This window comes from Dama dama, chromosome 4, assembly GCF_033118175.1.
Source record: "Dama dama isolate Ldn47 chromosome 4, ASM3311817v1, whole genome shotgun sequence".
Taxonomy (NCBI): domain Eukaryota; kingdom Metazoa; phylum Chordata; class Mammalia; order Artiodactyla; family Cervidae; genus Dama; species Dama dama.
In genome coordinates this window covers 4,679,583-4,701,013 of record NC_083684.1, presented here as the reverse complement: position 1 = coordinate 4,701,013, position 21,431 = coordinate 4,679,583, and positions in this window count along the sequence as shown.

Below are 21,431 nucleotides of genomic sequence, written 5' to 3'. Positions count from 1 at the left end.
TTTTTTACAATTTTTCATGCTCCTCATATATTTCACACCTTTTCATGCTCCTCGTATTTTTCACACCTTTTCATGCTCCTCGTATTTTTCTGACCTTTACATGCTCCTCATATTTTATAGACCTTTTCATGCTCCTCGTATTTTTCAGACCTTTTCATGGTCCTCGTACTTTCAGACCTTTTTGTGCTCCTCGTATTTTTCACACCTTTTCATGCTTCTCATATATTTAACAACTTTTCATGCTCTTCATATTTTTGACACATTTTCATGCTCCTCCTATTTTTCATACCGTTTCATGCTCCTTATATTTTTCACATCTTTTCATGGTCCTCATATTTCTGACACGTTTTTAAGGTCTTCATGTTTTTCACACCGTTTCATGCTCTTTATATTTTCACACCGATTCACGCTCCTCACATTTTTTAGACCGTTTCATGCTCCTCATATTTTTCAGACCTTTATATGCTCCTCGTATTTTTCACACCTTTTCATGCTCCTCGTATTCTACAGAGCTTTTCATGCTCCTTGTTTTTCTCACACCTTTTAATGCTCTACGTATTTTTCACAACTTTTCATGGTCCTCATATTTTTCAGACCTTTTCATGCTCCTACTATTTTTCACACCTTTTCATGCTCCTCGTATTTTTCACACCTTTAATGCTCCTCGTATATTTCACACCTTTACATGCTCTTCGTATTTTGCAAACCTTTTCATGCTCTTCGAATTTTTCACACATTTACATGCACTTCGTGTTTTCCACAACTTTTCATGCTGCTCATGTTTTTCACACCATTTCATGCTCTTCATATTTTTCAGACCGTTTCATGCTCCTCAAATTTTTCACACCTTTCCATGCTCCTCGTATTTTTCGTACCTTTTCATGCTCCTGTATTTTTCACACTGTTTCATGCTTTTCATGTTTTTCACACCTATTCATGCTCCTCGTGTTTTTCACAGCTTTTCATGCTCCTTTTATTTTTCACATATTTTCATGCTCCTCGTATTTTTCACACCTTTTCATGCTCCTTATATTTTTCACACCTTTTCATGCTCCTCGTATTTTTCACACCTTTTCATGCACTTTATGTTTTTCCACACCGTTTCCTGCTCCTCCTATTTTTCAGACCGTTTCATGCTCCTCATATTTTTGATACCTTTTGAAGCTCTTCATATTTTTCACACCTTTTCATATTCCTCCTATTTTGCAGACCGTTTCATGCTCCTCCTATTTTTCAGACCTTTTCATGCTCCTCATATTTTTGACACCTTTTGAAGCTCTTAATGTTTTTCAACATCGTTTCATGCTCCTCCTATTTTTCAGACCGTTTCATGCTTCTCATTTTTTGACACCTTTTGAAGCTCTTCATGTTTTTCAACACCGTTACATGCTCCTTCATATTTTTCAGACCGTTTCATGCTCCTCCTATTTTTGACAGCTTTTGAAGCTCTTCATGTATTTCACACCTTTTCAGGCTCTTCATGTTTTTAAACACCACTTCATGCTCCTCCTATTTTTCAGACCGTTTCATGCTCCTCATATATTTCACAGGTTTCGAGCTCTTCATATTTTTCACACCTTTTAGGCCCTGCATGTTTTTCAACACAATTTCATGCTCCTTATATTTTCAGACCATTTCATGCTCCTCTTTTTTTTGAGACCGTTTCATGCTCCTCATATTTTTGACAACTTTTGAAGCTTTTCATATTATTCACACCTTTTCAGGCTCTTCATGTTCTCAACATCGTTTCATGCTCCTCCTATTTTTCAGAGTGTTTCATGCTCCTCCTATTTTTCAGACCATTTCATGCTCCTCTATTTATCAGACCGTTTCATGTTCCTCATTTTTGACATTCTTTGAAGCTCTTCATATTTTTCACACCTTTTCATGCTCTTCATGTTTTTCAACACCCTTTCATGCTCCTCATATTTTTCAGATCGTATCGTTGTCCTCATGTTCTTAACACCTTTTGAAGCTCTTCATATTTGTCACACCTTTTCATGCTCTTCAAGTTTTTCAACACCGTTTCATGCTCATGATATTTTTCAGACAGTTTCATGCTCCTCATATTTTTGACACCTTTTGAAGCTCTTCATATTTTTCACACCTTTTCATGCTCTTCATGTTTTTCAACACCGTTTCATGCTCCTCCAATTTTTGACAACTTTTGAAGCTCTTCATTTATTTGAACACCGTTTCATGCTACTACTATTTTGCAGACCGTTTCAAGCTCCTCATATTTTTCAGACCGTTTCATCCTCCTCAAATTTTTGACACCTTTTGAAGCTCTTCATGTTTTTCAAAACCATTTAATGCTCCGCCTATTTTCCAGACCGTTTCATGCTCCTCCTATTATCAGACAGTTTCATGCACCTCATATTTTGGACACTTTTTGAAGCTCTTCATATTTTTCACAGCTTTTCAGTCTCTTCATGTTTTTCAACATAGTTTCATGCTCCTCCGATTTTTCAGACCGTTTCATGCTCCACATATTTTTGACACCTTTTGAAGCTCTTCATATATTTCTCCACTGTTTCATGCTCCTCCTATTTTTCAGACCGTTTCATGCTCCTCCTATTTTTCAGACAGTTTCATGCTCCTCATATTTTTCAGACCGTTTCATGCTCCTCGTATAATTGAAACCTTTTGAAGCTCTTCATATTTTACACACCTCTTAGGCCCTTCATGTTTTTCAACACAATTTCATGCTCCTCCTATTTTTCAGACTGTTTCATGCTCCTCCTATTTTTCAGACCATTTCATGCTCCTCCTATATTTAAAACCGTTTCATCCTCCTCATATTTTTGACATCTTTTGAAGCTCTTCATATTATTCACACCTTTTCAAGCTCTTTGTGTTCTCAACACCTTTTCATGCTCCTCCTATTTTTCAGACCGTTTCATGCTCCTCATATTTTTGACACATTTTGAAGCTATTCATATTTCTCACACCTTTTCATGCTCTTCATGTTTTCAACACCGTTTCATGCTCCTCCTATTTTTCTGACCGTTTCTTTCTCCTCATATTTTTGACACCTTTTGAAGCTCTTCATTTTCTTCACACCTTTTCATGCTCTTTATGTTTTTCAACACCGTTTCATGCTCCTCCTATTTTTCAGTTTCGTGCTCCCCCTATTTTTCAGACCGTTTTGTGCTCCTCTTATTTTTCAGACAGTATCATGCTCCTCCTATTTTTCAGACTGTTTCATGCTCCTCTTATTTTTCAGACAGTATCGTGCTCTTCCTATTTTTGACAACTTTTGAAGCTCTTCATGTTTTTCACCACGTTTCATGCTCCTCCTATTTTTCAAACCGTTTCATGCTCCTTCATATTTTTCAGACCGTTTCATGCTCCTCATAATTTTGACACCTTTTGAAGCTTTTCATGTTTTTCACATCTTTTCAGGCTCTTCTTGTTTTTCAGCAATGCTTCAGGCTCCTCCTATTTTTCAGACCGTTTCATGCTCCTCATATTGTTGACACCTTTTGAAGCTCTTCTTATATTTCACAGCTTTTCAGGCTCTTCATCTTTTTCACATCGCTTCAGGCTCCTCCTATTTTTCAGACCGTTTCATGCTCCTCATATTTTTGACACTTTTTGAAGCTCTTCATATTTTTCACACCTTTTCAGGCTCTTCATGTTTTTCACACCGCTTCATGTTTCTCCTATTTTTCAGACCGTTTCATGCTCCTCATATTTTTGACACCTTTTGAAGCTCTTCATATTTTCACACCTTTTCAGGCTCTTCATGTTTTTCATTACAGCTTCATGCTCCTCCTATTTTTCAGACCGTTTCATGCTCCTCATATTTTTGACACCTTTTGAAGCTCTTCATATATTTCTCCACTGTTTCATGCTCCTCCTATTTTTCAGACCGTTTCATGCTCCTCCTATTTTTCAGACAGTTTCCTGCTCCTCTTTTTTTTCAGACAGTATCATGCTCCTCCTATTTTTCAGACTGTTTCATGCTCCTCTTATTTTTCAGACAGTATCGTGCTCCTCCTATTTTTGACACCTTTTGAAGCTCTTCATGTTTTTCACCACGTTTCATGCTCCTCCTATTTGTCAAACCGTTTCATGCTCTTTCATATTTTTCAGACCGTTTCATGCTCCTCATAATTTTGACACCTTTTGAAGCTCTTCATGTTTTTCAACACCGTTACATGCTCCTTCATATTTTTCAGACCGTTTCATGCTCCTCCTATTTTTGGCAGCTTTTGACGCTCTTCATATTTTTCACAATTTTCAGGCTCTTCATGTTTTTCAACACCGTTTCATGCTCCTCCTATATGGCAGACCGTTTCATGCTCCTCATATGTATCAGACCGTTTCATGCTCCTCAAATTTTGACCACCTTTTGAAGCTCTTCATATTTTTCACACCTCTTCATGCTCTTCATGTTCCTCAACACCGTTTCATGCTCCTCCTATTTTTCAGACCGTTTCATGCTCCTCATATTTCTGACACATTTTGAATCTCTTCATGTTTTTCAACACCGTTTCATGCTCCTCCTATTTTTCAGACCGTTTCATGCTACTCATTATTTTGACACCTTTTGAAGCTCTTCATATATTTCACACCTTTTCATGTCTTCATGTATTTCAACATCGTATCATGCTCCTCCTATTTTTCAGACCGTTTCATGCTCCTCATTTTTTGACACCTTTTGAAGCTCTTCATGTTTTTCAACACCATTTCATGCTCCTCATATTTTTAGACGGTTTCATGCTCCTCATATTTTTGAAACCTTTTGAAGCTCTTCATATTTTTCACACCATGTCAGGCTCTTCATGTTTTTCAACACCGCTTCATGCTCGTCCTATTTTTCAGACCATTTCGTCTTCCTCATATTTTTGACACCTTTTGAAGCTCTACATATTTTTCTCACCTTTTCATGCTCTTCATGTTTTTCAACACCGTTTCATGGTCCTCCTATTTTTCAGAACGTTTCGTGCTCCTCACATTTTCAGACCGTTTCATGCTCATCATATTTTTAACACTTTTTGAAGCTCTTCATATTTTTCACATCTTTTAATGCTCTTCATCTTTTTCAACAACGTTTCATGCTCCTCCTATTTTTCAGACAGTTTCGTGCTCCTCATATTTTTCTGACCATTTCATGCTCCTCATATTTTTGACACCTTTTGAAGCTCTTCAAGATTTTCAACACCGTACATGCTCCTCCTATTTTGCAGACCATTTCATGCTCTTCATATTTTTCAGACCGTTTCATACTCCTCATATTTTTAACACCTTTTGAAGCTCTTCATATTTTTCACTCCTTTTCATGCTCTTCATATTTTTCAACACCGTTTCATGCTCCCCTTATTTTTCACACCGTTTCAGGCTCCTCCTATTTTTCAGACCGTTTCATGCTCCTTCTATTTTTCAGACAGTTTCCTGCTCCTCTTATTTTTCAGACAGTATCATGCTCCTCCTATTTTTCAGATTGTTTCATGCTCCTCTTATTTTTCAGACAGTATCGTGCTCCTCCTATTTTTGACACCTTTTGAAGCTCTTCATGTTTTTCACCACGTTTCATGCTCCTCCTATTTGTCAAACCGTTTCATGCTCTTTCATATTTTTCAGACCGTTTCATGCTCCTCCTATTTTTGGCAGCTTTTGATGCTCTTCATATTTTTCACAATTTTCAGGCTCTTCATGTTTTTCAACACCGTTTCATGCTCCTCCTATATGGCAGACCGTTTCATGCTCCTCATATGTATCAGACCGTTTCATGCTCCTCAAATTTTGGCCACCTTTTGAAGCTCTTCATATTTTTCACACCTCTTCATGCTCTTCATGTTTCTCAACACCGTTTCATGCTCCTCCGATTTTTCAGACCGTTTCAAGCTCCTCATATTTCTGACACATTTTCAATCTCTTCATGTTTTCCAACACCGTTTCATGCTCGTCCTATTTTTCAGACCGTTTCATGCTCCTCATATTTTTGACACCTTTTGAAGCTCTTCATATTTTCACACCTTTTCAGGCTCTTCATGTTTTTAAACACCACTTCATCCTCCTCCTATTTTGCAGAGAGTTTCATGCTCCTCATGTTTTTTACTAGTTTTGAAGCGATTCATATTTTTCACACCTTTTCAGGCTCTTCATGTTTTTCAACAGCGTTTCATGCTCCTCCTATTTTCCAGACCGTTTCATGTACCTCATATTTTTGACGCCGTTTGAAGCTCTTCATATTTTTCTCTCCTTTTCAGGCTCTTCATGTTTTTCAACACCGCTTCATGCTTCTCCTATTTTTCAGACCGTTTCATGCTCCTCATATTTTTGACACCTTTGGAAGCTCTTCATATATTTGACACCTTTTCAGGCTCTTCATGTTTTTCAACACCGCTTCATGCTCCTCCTATTTTTCAAAGCGTTTCATGCTCCTTATATATTTCACACCTTTTGAAATTCTGCATATTTTTCACACCTTTTCAGGCTCTTGATGTTTTTGAACACTACTTCATGCTCCTCCTACTTTTCAGACCGTTTCATGCTCCTCATATTTTTGACACGTTTTGTAGCTTTTCATATTTTTCAAAACTTTTCAGGCTCTTCATGTTTTTGATCACCGTTGTCATGCTCCACCTATTTTTCAGACCGTTTCATGCTCCTCATAAATTTGACACCTTTTGAAGCTCTTCCTATTTTTCACACCTTTTCAGGCTCTTCATGTTTTTGAACACCATTTCATGCCTCTCTTATTTTTGACACCTTTTGAAGCTCTTCATATTTTTCACACCTTTTGAAGCACTTCATATTTTTCACACCGTTTCAGGCTCTTCATATTTTTGAACGCCGTTCATGCTCCTCCTATCTTTCAGACCGTTTCATGCTCCTCATATTTTTTACGTTTTTGAAGCTCTTCATATTTTTCACACCTTTTCAGGTTCTTCATGTTTTTGAACACCGCTTCATGCTCCTCCTATTTTTCAGTCAGTTTCATGCTCCTCATATTTTTCACACCTTTTTAAGCTCCTCATATTTTTCACACCTTTTTAAGCTCCTCATATTTTTCACACCTTTTGAAGCTCTTCATATTTTCAACAACTTTTCAGGCTCTTCGTTTTTTTGAACACCGTTTCATGCTCCTCCTATTTTTCACACGGTTTCATGCTCCTCATGTTTTTTAGTCGTTTTGAAGCTCTTCATATTTTCAGACATTTTCAGGCTCTTCAGGTTTTTCAACAACGCTTCATGCCTCTCCTATTTTCGAGACCGTTCCATGCTCCTCATATTTTTGACACGTTTTGTAGCTTTTCATATTTTTCAAAACTTTTCAGTCTCTTCATGTTTTTGATCACCATTGTCATGCTCCACGTATTTTTCAGACCGTTTCATGCTCCTCATAAATTTGACACCTTTTGAAGCTCTTCCTATTTTTCACACCTTTTCAGGCTCTTCATGTTTTTGAACACCATTTCATGCCTCTCTTATTTTTGACACCTTTTGAAGCTCTTCATATTTTTCACACCTTTTGAAGCACTTCATATTTTTCACACCGTTTCAGGCTCTTCATATTTTTGAACGCCGTTCATGCTCCTCCTATCTTTCAGACCGTTTCATGCTCCTCATATTTTTTACGTTTTTGAAGCTCTTCATATTTTTCACACCTTTTCAGGTTCTTCATGTTTTTGAACACCGCTTCATGCTCCTCCTATTTTTCAGTCAGTTTCATGCTCCTCATATTTTTCACACCTTTTTAAGCTCCTCATATTTTTCACACCTTTTTAAGCTCCTCATATTTTTCACACCTTTTGAAGCTCTTCCTATTTTTAACAACTTTTCAGGCTCTTCGTTTTTTTGAACACTGTTTCATGCTCCTCCTATTTTTCACACGGTTTCATGCTCCTCATGTTTTTTACTCGTTTTGAAGCTCTTCATATTTTCAGACATTTTCAGGCTCTTCAGGTTTTTCAACAACGCTTCATGCTTCTCCTATTTTTCAGACCGTTTCATGCTCCTCATTTTTTTGACCCCTTTTGAAGCTCTTCATATTTTTCACACCTTTTCAGGCTCTTCATGTTATTCAACACGACTTCATGCTCCTCCTATTTTTCAGACCGTTTAATGCTCCTCATATTTTTGACACCTTTGGAAGCTCTTCATATATTTCACACCTTTTCAGGCTCTTCATGTTTTTCAACACCACTTCATGCTCCTCTTTTTTTTCAGACAGTTTCATGCTCTTCTCATTTTTGACACGGTTTGAAGCTCTTCATATTTTTCACACCTTTGGAAGCTCTTCATACATTTCACACCTTTTCATGTTCTTCATGTTTTTCAACACCTCTTCATGCTCCTCCTAATTTTCAGACCGTTTCATGCTCCTCATATTTTTGAGACCTTTTGAAGCTCTTCATATTGTTCACACATTTTCAGGCTCTTCATGTTTTTAAACAACGTTTCATGCTTCTCCTATTTTTTCAGACTGTTTCATGCTTCTCTTATTTTTGACACCTTTTGAAGCTTTCATAATATTCACACCTCTTCAGGTTCTTAATGTTTTTCAACAACGCTTCATGCTCCTCCTATTTTTTAGACCGTTTCTTGCTCCTCTTCCTTTTCACACCTTTTGAAGCTCCTCTTATTTTTCACACCTTTTTAGGCTCTTCATGTTTTTTAACACCGTTTCATGCTCCTCCTATTTTTCAGACGGTTTCATGTTCCTCATTTTTTTACTCGTTTTGAAACGCTTCAATTTTTCACACCTTTTCATGCTCCTCCTATTTTCCAGACCGTTTCATGCTCCTCATATTTTTGAAAACCTTTGGAAGCTCTTCATATTTTTCACACCTTTTCAGGCTCTTCATATTTTTAAACACCGCTTCATGCTCCTACTATATTTCAGACCGTTTCATGTTCTTCATGTTGTTGACACCTTTGAAGCTCTTCATATATTTCAAACCTTTTCAGGCTTTTCATCTTGTTCTAAAACGCTTCATGCTCCTCCTATTTTTCAGACGGTTTCATGTTCCTTATATTTTTGACACATTTTGAAACTCTTCATATTTTTCACATCTTTTCAGGCTCCTCATGTTTTTGAACACCGCTTCATGCTCCTCCTATTTTCCAGACCGTTTCATGCTCCAAACTTTTGACACCTTTTGAAGCTCTTCATATTTTTCACACATTTTCATGCTCTTCATGTTTTTCAACACCGTTTCTTGCTCCTCCTATTTTTCAGACTGTTTCATGCACATCTATTATTGACACCTTTTGAAGCTCTTCATATTTTTCACACCTTTTCAGGCTCTTCATGTTTGTCAACAATGCTTCATGCTCCTCATTTTTTACAGACCGTTTCATGCACCTCATATTTTTCAAACCTTTTGAAGCTCTTCATATTTTTCACACCTTTTCAGGCTCTTCATGTTTTTGTACACTACTTCATGCTCCTCCTATTTTTCAGTCGTTTCATGCTTCTCATATTTTTGACACCTTTTGAAGCTCTTCATATTTTTCACACCTTTTCAGGCACTTCATGTTTTTGACCACCACTTCATGCTCCTCCTATTTTTCAGTCGTTTCATGTTTCTCATATTTTTGACACCTGTTGAAGCTCCTCATATTTTTCACACATTTTCATGCTCTTCATCTTTTTCAAAACCATTTCATGCTCATCCTATTTTTAAGGGTGTTTCATGCTCCACATATTTTTGACACCTTTTTAAGCTCTTCATATATTTCAAACCTTTTCAGGCTCTTCAAGTTTTTCATCACCACTTCATGCTCCTCCTATTTTTCAGTCGTTTCATGCTTCTCATATTTTTAAAAACTCTAGAAGCTCTTCATATATTTCAAACCTTTTCAGGCTCTTCAAGTTTTTCAACACCGCTTCATGCTCCTCCTATTTTTCAGGCTGTTTCATGCTCCTCATATTTTTGACACCTTTTTAAGCTCTTCATGTTTTTTACACCTTTTCAGGCTCTTCATGTTTTTGACCACCGCTTCATGCTCCTCCTATTTTGAGACCGTTTCATGCTCCTCATAATTTTGACACCTTTTGAAGCTCTTCATATATTTCAAACATTTTCAGGCTCTTAATGTTTTTCAGCACCTCTTTATGCTCCTCCTATTTTTCATTCGTTTCATGCTTCTCATATTTTTGACACCTTTTGAAGCTCTTCATATTTTTCACACCTTTTCAGGCTCTTCAGGTTTTTGAACAGCGTTTCATGCTCCTCCTATTTTTCATACCGTTTCATGCTCCTCATATTTTTGACACCTTTTGAAGCTCTTCATATTTTTCACTTCTTTTTAGGCTATTCATGTTTTTCAACACCGCTTAATGCTTCTCCTATTTTTCAGAGTGTTTCATGCTCCTCCTAGTTTTGACACCTTTGAAGCTCTTCATATATTTCAAACCTTTTCAGGTTCTTCATGTTTTTCAACACCGCTTCATGCTCCTCCTATTTTTCAGTCGTTTCATGCTTCTCATATTTTTAACTCATTTAGAAGCTCTTCATGTTTTTCACCCCTTTTCAGGCTCTTCATGTTTTTAACCACCGCTTCATGCTCCTCGTATTTTTCAGACCGTTTCATGCTCCTCATATTTTTGACACATTTTGAAGCTCTTCATATTTTTCACACCTTTTCAGGCTCTTCATGTCTTTGAGAACTGCTTCATGCTCCTCCTATTTTTCAGACCATTTCATGTTCCTCATATTTTTGACACGTTTGAAGTTCTTCATATATTTCAAAACTTTTCATGCTCTTCATGTTTTTCAACACGGCTTCATGCTCCTCCTCTGTTTCAGCCTGTTTCATACTCCTCATATTTTTGACACCTTTTGAAGCTCCTCATATTTTTCACACCTTTTCAGGCTCTTCATGTTTTTGACCACCGCTTCATGCTTCTCCTATTTTTCAGACCGTTTCCTGCTCCTCATATTTTTGACACCTTTTGAAGCTCTTCATATTTTTCACACATTTTCATGCTCTGCATGTTTTTCAACAACGCTTCATGCTTCTCCTATTTTTCAGTCGTTTCATGCTTCTCATATTTTTAACACCTTTAGAAGCTCTTCAGGTTTTTCACACCTTTTCAGGCTCTTCATGTTTTTGACCACCGCTTCGTGCTCCTCCTATTTTTCAGACCGTTTCATGCTCCACATATTTTTGAGATCTTTAGAAGCTTTTCATATTTTTCACACGTTTTCAGGCTCTTCATGTTTTTTAACACCGCTTCATGCTCCTACTATTTTTCAGACCGTTTCATGCTCCTCATATTTTTGACATCTTTTGAAGCTCTTCATTTATTTCACACTTTTTCAGGCTCTTCATGTTTTTAAAAACCGGTTCATGCTCCTCCTATTTTTGAGACCGTTTCATGCTTCTCATATTTTTGACACCCTTTGAAATTCTTCATATTTTTCACACCTTTTCATGCTCTTCATGTTTTTAAACACCGCTTCATGCTCCTCCTATTTTTCAGACCGTTTCATGCTCCTCATATTTTGGACACGTTTTTAAAGCTCTTCATATATTTCACACCTTTTCAGGCTCTTCATGTTTTTCAACATTGTTTCATGCTCCTCCTGTTTTTCAGACCGTTTCAATCTACTCATATTATTGACACCTTCGAAGCTGCTCATATTTTTCACACCTTTTGAAGCTGTTCATATATTTCACACCTTTTCAAACACTTCAAGTTTTTCAACACCACCTCATGCTCCTCCTATTTTTCAGACCGTTTCATGCTCTTCATGTTTTTCAAGACCGTTTCATGCTCCTCCTATTTTTCAGACCGTTTCATGCACCTCATATTTTCACACGTGTTGAAGCTCTTCAAATTTTGCACACCTTTTCAGGCTCTTCATGTTTTTGAACACCGTTTCATGCTACTCCTATTTGACACCTTTTGAAGCTCTTCATATTTTTCACACCTTTTCATGCTCTTCATGTTTTTCAACACCGTTTCATGCTCCTCCTATTTTCAGACTGTTTCATGCTCCTCATATTTTTGACACCTTTTCAGGCTCTTAATGATTTTGAACACCGTTTCATACTCCTCTTATTTTTCAGACAGTTTCATGCTCCTCATATATTTGACACCTTTTGAAGCTCTTCATATTTTTCACAGCTTTTCGGGCTCTTCATGTTTTTGAACACCACTTCATGCTCCTCTTATTTTTCAGACCGTTTCATGCTCCTCATATTTTGACACCTTTTTAATCTCTTCATTTTTTTCACACCTTTTCATGCTCTTCATGTTGTTCAACACCGTTTCATACTCCTCTTATTTTTCAGAATGTTTCGTGCTCCTCATATTTTGACACCTTTTGAAGCTCTTCATATTTTTCACATCTTTTCAGTATCTTCAAGTTTTTGAACACCGTTTCATGCTCCTCCTATTTTTCAGACCGTTTCCTGCTCCTCATATTTTTGACAACTTTTGGAGCTCTTCATATTTTTCACACCTTTTCAGGCTCTGCATGTTTTGAACACTCCTTCATGCTCCTCCAATGTTTCAGACCGTTTCATGCTCCTCATATTTTTTCACCTTTTGAAGCTCTTCATATGTTTCACACATTTTCAGACCCTTCATGTTTTTCAACACCGCTTTATGCTGCACCTATTTTTCAGAACAGTTTCATGCTCCTCATATTTTTGACACTTTTTGAACCTCTTCATATTTTTCACACCTTGTCAGGCTCTTCATGTTTTTGAACACCGCTTCATGCTCCACATATTTTTAAGACCGTTTCATGCTCCTCATATTTTTCACACATTTTCAGGCTCTTCATGTTTTTGAACACCATTTCATGCTTCTCATATTTATGACACCTTTTGAAGCTCTTCATGTTTTTCACTCTTTTCAGGCTCTTCGTGGTTTTCAACACCATTACATGCTCCTCCTATTTTTCAGACCATTTCATGCTCCTCATATTTTTGACACCTTTTGAAGCTCTTCATATTTTTCAAACCTTTTCAGGCTCTCCATGTTTTTCAGCACCATTTGATGCTCCTCCTATTTTCAGAATGTTTCATGATCCTAATATTTTTCACACCTTTTCAGGCTATTCATTTTTTTCAACTCCACTTCATGCTCCTCCTATTTTTCAGACCGTTTCATGTTCCTCCTATTTATGACACTTTTGAATCTCTTCATATATTTCACACCTTTCCAGGCTCTTCATGTTTTTCAACACTGCTTCATGCTCCTCCTATTTTTGAGACCGTATCATGCTCCTCATATTTTTGACACATTTTCAAGCTCTTCATGTTTTTCAACTCCGCTTCATGCTCCTTCTATTTTTGACACCTTTTGAAGCTCTTCATATTTTTCACACATTTTCAGACTCTTCATGTTTTTCAACACCGTTTCATACTCCTCCTATTTTTAAGACCGTTTCATGCTTCTTATATTTTTGACACCTTTTGAAGCTCTTCATATATTTCACACCTTTTCAGGCTCTTCATGTTTTTCAACACCGCTTCATGCTCCTCCTATTTTTCAGACCATGTCATGCTCCTCATATTTTTGACACCTTTTGAAGCTCTTCATATATTTCACACCTTTTCTGGCTCTTCATGTTTTTCAACACCGCTTCATGCTCCTCCTATTTTTCAGACCTTTTCATGCTCCTCATATTTTTGACACCTTTTGAAGCTCTTCATATATTTCACACCTTTTCAGGCTCTTCTTGTTTTTCAACACCTTTCATGCTCCTCCTATTTTTCAGACCGTTTCATTCTCCTCATATTTTTTACACCTATTGAAACTCTTCATATTTTTCACACCTTTTGAAGCTCTTCATGTTTTCACACGTTTTCAGGCTCTTCATGTTTTTCAACACCGCTTCATGCTCCTCCTATTTTTCACACCATTTCATGCTCCTCATATTTTTGAAACCTTTTAAGCTTTCATATTTTTAACACATTTTCAGGCTCTTCAAGTTTTTGAACACCGCTTCATGCTACTCCTATTTATGAAAACTTTTGAAGCTCTTCATATTTTTCAATCCTTTTCATGCTCTTCATGTTTTTCAACATGGTTTCATGCTCCTCGTATTTTTCAGACCGGTTCATGCTCGTCATAATTTTGACACGTTTTGAAGCTCTTCATGTTTTCACACATTTTCAGGCTCTTCATGTTTTTCAACACAGCTTCATGCTACTCGTATTTTTCATACCGTTTCATGCTCGTCATAATTTTGACACGTTTTGAAGCCCTGCATATTTTTCACACCTTTCAGACTCTTCATGTTTTTGAACACCGTTCATGCTCCTCCTATTTTTCAGACCATTTCATGCTTCTCATAATTTTGACAGCTTTTAAGCTCTTAATATTTTTAACACATTTTCAGGCTCTTCAAGATTTGGAACACCGCTTCATGTTACTCCTATTTTAGACACCATTTGAAGGTGTTCATATTTTTCACACCTTTTCAGGCTCTTCATGTTTTTCAACATCGATTCATGCTTGTCCTATTTTTCAGACCGTTTCATGCTCCTCATATTTTTAAAACCTTTTGAAGCTCTTCATGTTTTTCACACCTTTGCAGTCTCTTCATGTTTTGAACACCGCTTGATGCTCCTCCTATTTTTCAGATCGTTTCATGCTCCTCATATTTTTGACACCTTTTGAAGCTCTTCATATTTTTCACACCTTTTCAGGCTCTTCATGTTTTTGAACACCATTGCATGCTCAACCTATTTTTCAGACCATTTCATGTTCCTCATATATTTGAAACCTTTTAAGCTCTTCATATTTTTAACACATTTTCAGGCTCTTCAAGTTTTTGAACACCGCTTCATGCTACTCCTATTTTGCACACCTTTTGAAGCTCTTCATATTTTTCAATCCTTTTCATGCTCTTCATGTTTTTCAACACCGTTTCATGCTCCTCCTATTTTTCAGCCCGGTTCATGCTCCTCATATTTTTGACACCTTTTGAAGCTCTTGATATTTTTCACACATTTTCAGGCTCTTCATGTTTTTCAACATGGTTTCATGCTCCTCCTATTTTTCAGACTGTTTCATGCTCCTCCTATTTTTGACACATTTTTGAAGCTCTTGATATTTTTCACACGTTTTCAGGCTCTTTATGTTTTTCAACACCGTTTCATGCTCCTCCTATTTTCAGACCGTTTCATGCTCCTCATAATTTTCACACCTTTTGAAGCTCTTCATATTTTTCACACTTTTTGAAGCTCTTCATATTTTTCAAACCTTTTCAGTCTCTTCATGGTTTTCAACACCAGTTCATGCTACTCCTATATTTCAGATCGTTTCATGCTCCTCATATTTTTGACACCTTTTGAAGCTCTTCATATTTTTCACACCTTTTCATGCTCTTCATGTTTTCAACACCGTTTCATGCTCCTCCTATTTTTCAGACCGTTTCATGCTCCTCATATTTTTCACACCTTGTGAAGCTCTTCATATTTTTCACACCTTCAGGCTCTTCATGTTTCTGAACACCATTTCATGCTCCTCCTATTTTTCACACCGTTTCATGCTCCTCATATATTTCACACCTTTTGAAGCTCTTCATATATTTCACACCTTTTCAGGCTCTTCATGTTTTTGAACACCGCTTCATGCTCCTCCTATTTTTAAGATCGTTTCATGCTCCTCATATTTTTGACACCTTTTGAAGCTCTTCCTGTTTTCCACACCTTTTCAGCCTCTTCATGTTTTAGAACACCGCTTCATGCTCCTCATATTTTTCATACCGTTTCATGCTCATCTCATTTTTGACACCTTTTGAAGCTCTTGATATTTTTCACACCTTTTGAAGCTCTTCATATTTTTCACACCTTTTCAGGATCTTCATGTTTTTAAACACCGCTTCATGCTCCCCCTATTTTTCAGACCTGTTCATGCTCCTCATATTTTTCAAATCTTTTGAAGCTCTTCATATTTTTCGCACCTTTCCAGGCTCTCCATGTTTTTGAACACCGCTTCATGCTCCTCCTATTTTACAGACCGTTTCATTCTCTTTATGTATTTCACACCGTTTGAAGCTCTTCCTATTTTTCAAAACTTTTCAGGTTCTTCATGTTTTTCAACACCTTTTCATGCTCCTCCTCTTTTTCAGACTGTTTCAAGTTCCTCATATTTTGACACCTTTTGAAGCTCTTCATATTTATCACAGCTTTTCAGGCTCTTCATGTTTTACAACACCGCATCATGCTCCACCTATTTTTCAGACTGTTTCATGCTCCTCATATATTTGACACCTTTTGAAGCTCTTCATATTTTTCACACCTTTTCAAGCTCTTCATGTTTTTCAACACTGCTTCATGCTCCTCCTATTTTTCAGACCGTTTCATGCGCCTCATATTTTTCACACGTTTTGAAGCTCTTCATATTTTTCACACCTTTTCAGGCTCTTCATGTTTTTCAACACCGCATCATGCTCCTCCTATTTTCAGACTGTTTCATGCTCCTCATATTTTTCACACGTTTTTGAAGCTCTTCATATTTTTCTCACCTTTTCAGTCCCTTCATGTTTTTGAACACAGCTTCATGCTCCTCCTATTTTTCAGACCATTCATGAGCCTCATATTTTTGAAATATTTTGAAGCTCTTCATAATTTTCACACCTTTTAAGGCTCTTCATGTTTTTCAACGCCGCTTCATGCTCCTAGAGTTTTTCAGACCGTTCATGCTCCTCATATTTTTGACACCTTTTGAAGCTCTTCATATTTTTCATACCTTTTCAGGCTCTCCATATTTTTGAACACCGCTTCGTGCTCCTCCTAATTTTGAGATGGTTTCATGCTCCTCATATTTATGACACATTTTGAGCTCTTCATATTATTCACACCTTTTCATGCTCTTCATGTTTCTAACACCGTTTCATACTTCTCCTATTTTTCAGACCATTTAATGCTCCTCATATTTTTCACACCTTTTGAATCTCTTTATATTTGTCACACCTTTTCATGTTCTTCATGTTTTTCACAACTTTTCAGGCTCTTCATGTTTTTAAACACCGCTTCATGCTCCCCCTATTTTTCAGACCTGGTCATGCTCCTCATATTTTTCAAATCTTTTGAAGCTCTTCATTTTTTTCGCACCTTTCCAGGCTCTCCATGTTTTTGAACACCGCTTCATGCTCCTCCTATTTTACAGACCGTTTCATTCTCCTCATGTATTTCACACCGTTTGAATCTCTTCCTATTTTTCAAAACTTTTCAGGCTCTTCATGTTTTTCAACATCTTTTCATGCTCCTCCTCTTTTTCAGACTGTTTCAAGTTCCTCATATTTTGACACCTTTTGAAGCTGTTCATATTTTTCACAGCTTTTCAGGCTCTTCATGTTTTACAACACCGCATCATGCTCCACCTATTTTTCAGACTGTTTCATGCTCCTCATATATTTGACACCTTTTGAAGCTCTTCATATTTTTCACACCTTTTCAAGCTCTTCATGTTTTTCAACACTGCTTCATGCTCCTCCTATTTTTCAGACCGTTTCATGGTCCTCATATTTTTCACACGTTTTGAAGCTCTTCATATTTTTCACACCTTTTCAGGCTCTTCATGTTTTTCAACACTGCATCATGCTCCTCCTATTTTTCAGACCGTTCATGCCCCTCATATTTTTGAAATATTTTGAAGCTCTTCATATTTTTCACACCTTTTCAGGCTCTTCATGTTTTTCCACCACACTTCATGCTCCTAGAGTTTTTCAGACAGTTCATTCTCCTCATATTTATGACACCTTTTGAAGCTCTTCATATTTTTCACACCTTTTCAGGCTATTCATGTTTTTCAACACCGCTTCATGCTCCTCCTACATTTCAGACCGTTTCATTCTCCTCCTATTTTTCAGACCGTTTTATGCTCCTCATATTTTTGACACCTTTTGAAGCTCTTCATATTTTTCACACCTTTTCAGGCTATTCATGTTTTTCAACACCACTTTATGCTCCTCCTATTTTTCAGACCGTTTCATGCTCATCTCATTTTTTACACCTTTTGAAGCTCTTCATATTTTTCACACCTTTTCAGGCTCTTCATATTTTTGAACACCGCTTCATGCTCCTCCTATTTTTCCGACCGTTTCATGCTCCTCATACATTTCACACCTTTTGAAGCTCTTCATATTTTTAACACCTTTTCAGGCTCTTCATGATTTTCAACACCGCCTCATGCTTCTCGTATTTTTCAGACCATTTCATGCTCCTCAAATTTTTGACATCTTTTGAAGCTGTTCATATTTTTCACTCCTTTTCAGGCACTTCATGTTTTTGAACACCGTTTCATGCTCCTCCTATTTTTCAGACCGTTTCATGCTCTTCATATTTTAGACACCTTTTGAGGCTCTTCATATTTTTCATACCTTTTCAGGCTCTCCATATTTTTGAACACCGCTTCGTGCTCCTCCTGATTTTGAGACGGTTTCATGCTCCTCATATTTATGACACATTTTGAGCTCTTCATATTATTCACACCTTTTCATGCTCTTCATGTTTCTACCACCGTTTCATGCTTCTCCTATTTTTCAGACCATTTAATGCTCCTCATATTTTTCACACCTTTTGAATCTCTTTATATTTGTCACACATTTTCATGCTCTTCATGTTTTTCACACCTTTTCAGGCTCTTCATGTTTTTGAACACCACTTCATGCTCCTCCTATTTTTCTGACCGTTTCATGCTCCTCATATTTTTGACACCTTTTGAAGCTCCTCCTATTTTTCACACGTTTTCAGGCTCTTCATGTTTTTCAACACCGTTTCATGCTCCTCCTATTTTTCCTACCGTTTCATGCTCCTCCTATTTTTCAGACCGTTTCATGCTCCTCATATTTTTGACAATTTTGGAAGCTCTTCATATTTTTCACACCTTTTCAGGCTCTTCATGTTTTTCAATACCGTTTCATGCTCCTCCTATTTTTCCTACCGTTTCATGCTCCTCCCATTTTTCAGACCATTTCATGCTCCTCATATTTTTGACAATTTTGGAAGCTCTTCATATTTTTCAAACGTTTTCAGGCTCTTCATGTTTTTCAACACCGCTATATGCTCCTACTAATTTTCAGACTGTTTCATGCTCCTCATGTATTTCACACCTTTTGAAGCTCTTCATAGTTTTCACACCTTTTCAGGCTCTTAATGTTTTTCAACACCACTTCATGTTCCTCCTATTATTCAGACCGTTTCATGCTCATCTCAATTTTGACAGCTTTTGAACCTCTTGATATTTTTCACACCTTTTGAAGCTCTTCATATTTTTCACACCTTTTCAGGCTCTTCATATTTTTAAACACAGCTTCATGCTCCTCCTATTTTTCAGACCGTTCATGCCCCTCATATTTTTAAAATATTTTGAAGCTCTTCATATTTTTCACACCTTTTCAGGCTCTTCATGTTTTTCAACGCCGCTTCATGCTCCTAGAGTTTTTCAGACCGTTTATGCTCCTCATATTTTTGACACCTTTTGAAGCTCTTCATATTTTTCACACCTTTTCAGGCTCTTCATGTTTTTGAACACCGTTTCATGCTCCTCCTATTTTTCAGACCGTTTTATGCTCCTCATATTTTTGACACCTTTTGAATCTCTTCATATTTTTCACACCTTTTCAGTCTATTCATGTTTTTCAACACCACTTCATGCTCCTCCCATTTTTCAGACCGTTTCATGCTCAACTCATTTTTTACACCTTTTGAACCTGTTCATATTTTTCACACATTTTGAAGCTCTTCATATTTTTCACACCTTTTCAGGCTCTTCATATTTTTGAACACCGCTTCATGCTCCTTCCATTGTTCCGACCGTTTCATGCTCCTCATACTTTTCACACCTTTTGAAGCTCTTCATGTTTTTCACCCCTTTTCAGGCTCTTCATGTTTTTCAACACCGCTTCATGCTCCTCCTATTTTTCAGACCGTTTCATGCTCCTCCTATTTTTGAGACCGTTTCAGGTTCCTCATATTTTAACACCTTTTGAAGCTCTTCATATTTTCCATACCTTTTCAGGCTCTTCATGTTTTTGAACACCGTTTCATGCTCCTCCTATTTTTCAGACCGTTTCATGTTCCTCATATTTTTGACACCTTTTGAAGCTCTTCATATTTTTCACAGCTTTACAGGCTCTTCATGTTTTTAAACACCGCTTCATGCGCCTTCTAATTTTCAGACCGTTTCATGTTCCTCATATTTTTGACACTTTTTGAAGCTCTTCATATTTTTCACACCTTTTCAGGCTCTTCATGTTTTTCAATACCGTTTCATGCTCCTCCTATTTTTCCTACCGTTTCATGCTCCTCCTATTTTTCAGACCGTTTCATGCTCCTCATATTTTTGACAATTTTGGAAGCTCTTCATATTTTTCACACGTTTTCAGGCTCTTCATGTTTTTCAACACCGCTATATGCTCCTACTAAATTTCAGACTGTTTCATGCTCCTCATGTATTTCACACCTTTTGAAGCTCTTCATAGTTTTCACACCTTTTCAGGCTCTTAAAGTTTTTCAACACCACTTCATGTTCCTCCTATTATTCAGACCGTTTCATGCTCATCTCAATTTTGACAGCTTTTGAACCTCTTGATATTTTTCACACCTTTTGAAGCTCTTCATATTTTTCACACCTTTTCAGGCTCTTCATGTTTTTAAACACAGCTTCATGCTCCTCCTATTTTTCAGACCGTTCATGCCCCTCATATTTTTAAAATATTTTGAAGCTCTTCATATTTTTCACACCTTTTCAGGCTCTTCATGTTTTTCAACGCCGCTTCATGCTCCTAGAGTTGTTCAGACCGTTCATGCTCCTCATATTTTTGACACCTTTTGAAGCTCTTCATATTTTTCACACCTTTTCAGGCTCTTCATGTTTTTCAACACCGTTTCATGCTCCTCCTATTTTTCAGACCGTTTCGTGTTCCTCATATTTTTGACACCTTTTGAAGCTCTTCATATTTTTCACAGCTTTACAGGCTCTTCATGTTTTTAAACACCGCTTCATATGCCTTCTATTTTTCAGACCGTTTCATGTTCCTCATATTTTTCACACCTTTTGAAGCTCTTCATATTTTTCACACCTTTTCAGGCTCTTCATGTTTTTCAACACCGCTTCATGCTCCTCCTATTTTCAGAACGTTTCATTTTCTTCATATTTTTGACAACTTTTGAAGCTCTTCATATTTTTCACACCTTTTCAGGCTCTTCGTGTTTTTCAACACCGCTTCATGCTCCTCCTATTTTCAGACCGTTTCATGCTCCTCATATTTTTGACATCTTTTGAAGCTGTTCATGTTTTTCACTCCTTTTCAGGCACTTCATGTTTTTGAACACCGTTTCATGCTCCTCCTATTTTTCAGACCGTTTCATGCTCTTCATATTTTAGACACCTTTTGAGGCTCTTCATATTTCTCATAGCTTTTCAGGCTTTCCATATTTTTGAACACCGCTTCGTGCTCCTCCTAATTTTGAGACGGTTTCATGCTCCTCATATTTATGAC